This window comes from Aptenodytes patagonicus, chromosome 9 (assembly GCF_965638725.1).
Source record: "Aptenodytes patagonicus chromosome 9, bAptPat1.pri.cur, whole genome shotgun sequence".
NCBI lineage: Eukaryota > Metazoa > Chordata > Aves > Sphenisciformes > Spheniscidae > Aptenodytes > Aptenodytes patagonicus.
Genome location: NC_134957.1, coordinates 20,931,467 through 20,934,571, shown reverse-complemented (window position 1 = coordinate 20,934,571; position 3,105 = coordinate 20,931,467). Strand labels below are relative to the sequence as shown.

The 3,105-nt window shown below is 42.5% G+C and overlaps 1 non-coding gene across 1 annotated transcript; it reads right to left on the bottom strand.

Annotated features, from left to right (window-relative positions):
* Positions 1 to 325: 325 nt before the first annotated feature.
* TRNASTOP-UCA (transfer RNA opal suppressor (anticodon UCA)) lies at positions 326 to 412 on the bottom strand. The gene has a single exon. It is a non-coding gene; the product is annotated as a tRNA-Sec (tRNA).
* Between the last annotated feature and the right edge of the window lie 2,693 nt (positions 413 to 3,105).

Here is a 3,105-nt window from a genome sequence, read left to right as displayed (position 1 = left end):
CTGCTCAGGGGGAGGAGGTAGAGAAATTGGGAGTGAAATTGAGCCCAGGAAGAAGACGGGGGTGAGGGAGAAGGTGATTTAAGATTTGGTTTTATTTCTTATTATCCTACTCTGATTTGATTGGCAATAAATTAAATTAATTTTCCCAAGTCGAGCCTGTTTTGCCCATGACAGTAACTGGTGAGTGATCTCCCTGTCCTTATCTCGACCCACGAGCCTTTCATCGTATTTTTCTCCCCCTGTCCAGCTGAGGAGGGGGAGTGATGTAGCAGCTTGGTGGGCACCTGGTGTCCAGCCAAGGACAACCCACCACAGTCCTTTTTGGCGCCCGAAAGGTGGAAATGAATCACTCTGTCGCTAGACAGCTACAGGTTTGAAGCCCACACCCCAGACCACTGAGGGTCATCCAGGCCCTGCAGCCCCCCCGCCACCAAAACCTTGCCACGCAAACCCAATACAATAGTAGAGCCAAACAGGCATGTCCCACAGGAACAGGCACTCAGCTGTGACAAAGCTCATCACTTTTTCCCATTGAAAAATCACGGTGGGAATTCAACACTGAAAGGACAAGATGCTAGCAGAGCTGAAGAATCTCTGTTCTTCCATACGTTTCCATGGTTGAGTGGATGAATGTGCACAGATGAATGTGCACAAGGACAATCAGTCAAAAAAAAAAAGATGTAGGGGGAAATCTTGTATGGGTTCTACACAATGTCTAGCTAAAACTGCCTTTCTAAATCCATATTGGAGTCCATCACTTGAGTAACCCTGGTATACATACACAGAGACAGCATGGTCTTCAGTTGAGAGATGGGAGCGGTCCAGTCTTGGATCCTGTTTAAATGCCACCAGCGATTCACCTCCAAAGGATGGATCACTTCTGGCCTGGTTCAGTGGGGAAGCCACTCAGGCACTGAAGCTGGCTGGGTAACATAGATGCCACAGCAACAACGTGGGATATGAACCAGAGGGGCAAAGAGGGGAAATAACTAGTAATAACCCTAATATTAGCTTTTTTCATTTTTCAGCTCTAATAAGGTGCCTATATCCATATGTAAGCACACTAATGAGGGGCCTGATTTCCAGAACCATTTCTGTGGAAACTGCTGTGTAAAAATCTAGCGTCTTACAAGGGACTAAATGTGCATTTGAATAGCTAAAGCTATGCCTCTGTTCTTAACAATGACATCTTGATATTTTGGTTACATATGGGCAGCTGGGGATGGTGCAATGCTGATCAGCAAACTGAAGTGGGATTACAACATAAAGCCAGTATTAATTGTATAAGCGAAAGCCAAGGTTGGTAACCTTTTATGTGGAGACTGTGCAGACTGAATATTAAAGGGGAAAAACTCCAGAAATACCTGACAGATTTTCTTTGCTGCAGCCACTTGGGGAGGGGGAAGCAGAAGAAAACAGACATTCAAAGAAAACAAGGGGGGAAGGAAAACAGGAGGTTAAACATTCCTTTGATAGACTGATAGGCTGAAATAATTCAGGATGACAACATTTTTAATTTCCTGACAAACACTCGGGCCTGCTAGTTTGAGAATTTTGTCCCTTCTCTTCATAACTGACGCAAGGCAAAGTGCCGGAATTATGGGGATTATTCCCCCAGAAGGCTGTAAGGTGTAAACCACGGGACAGGACACCAAATGGTTCCACTCCCTGACGTCTTCCTTTAGTGACTGATTCAAAGAAATAAAAAACATTTACAAAGATTCTTTACAATAATTGGAGTGACAGTTTGGCAAAGGAAGATAATGAGAAACTCCCCCCCCCGCCCCTGCAATGTTTACCTTAAGCCATTGTGGATCTATCATTTTATCACAGCCTTCAAGGCAAATTCTATACACAATTATAACAGAGTAAATCTGGAGTATGGGTGTGGATTTCATGGATTTGGAATTCCTGATGATTATTGTTACTGAGATTAACATTGAGCAGAAATCAACCTTCAGGTTGAGCAGAAACCAACCCTTCATAAAGGTAGATGACTCTGGAAATACTGATCACCTACATAGTCCTTAACTGGACCACTGCTTAATGAAGGTCGTGATTCACATTTCATTTGTGAATATGTACCACATTTCCTTCATTTCCCAAGCATCCCAGTGATGGCTGCTGGCATTTGTGTGCACAGAAAAGTAACTAGTAAAGTATTTAATATATTGCAGCTTCTTCAATTCAACCGAACAGCAGGAAATAGCCATTGTGTGTGTCAGTGCTTCAGGGACCAATCGCCAGCACCTGATACAACGCTGGTAGACCTTAGAAGCAGTGCAGGAATTACTGGCATAGAGTGAATAATTTGTGAGTGAAGTGCACTACCTCCAAACGAAATCTTTCCACCCCAATCTTCAGCTATAAAATAATGTGCTGCGGCCATTTCCTAACATCCATATTATGCTGCAGCTACTTTTTCACGTATCTTCTTTTGTACAAAGCACATTGAAGTGGGGAGTGATGGGAAGGTCAGATTTGTTTTGGAAAAGACCAAAAGCTCTTTCTGCAGCACAGTTATTAGGAGGACTGTGAGAAGGCCCAGTGGCAATGATATATAGATAAACATCTGCATTCCTTACATACCACAATCATTTTTGCTTCAAGTAGAACTTCACACTTCCAATGCTAAGCAGATTGTGTATGTGTCAATTAGTCACCCAAATTCTCTCTCCCCATTTGGTGTCAGGTATCCATTTGATAATTTGCTTTTGCATTATGAAGAGCCATGACTGACTCGGTGATCCTCTCTTTAGATTTGTCAAAGCTCTCTTGCACGCTGAGCAAACATTTAGTCCCCTCACAATACTGTATTAGCTGACTCCTTAGTCAAAAAGTATTCCACTACCTTAGAGCTGCATTGCAAAGATCCCCAACTATTTTATGCACTGCCTACTTAAAAAATAAATAAAGATTGAATTACATTCCTGAGCCCAGGATCCTCTTGCTCTATACAAATGTAAGTATTTAATTTGGCTTTCCCTGTTTATGTTTGTTTTAGTTGCTCTGTGTCTTACTCAACCACAAGAATGCAGTATAATTGGACTTATTCAGTACTGTGTGTCTTTGGCTGCTTTTTGCTTCCCAGAAGTAGAAAAAAAA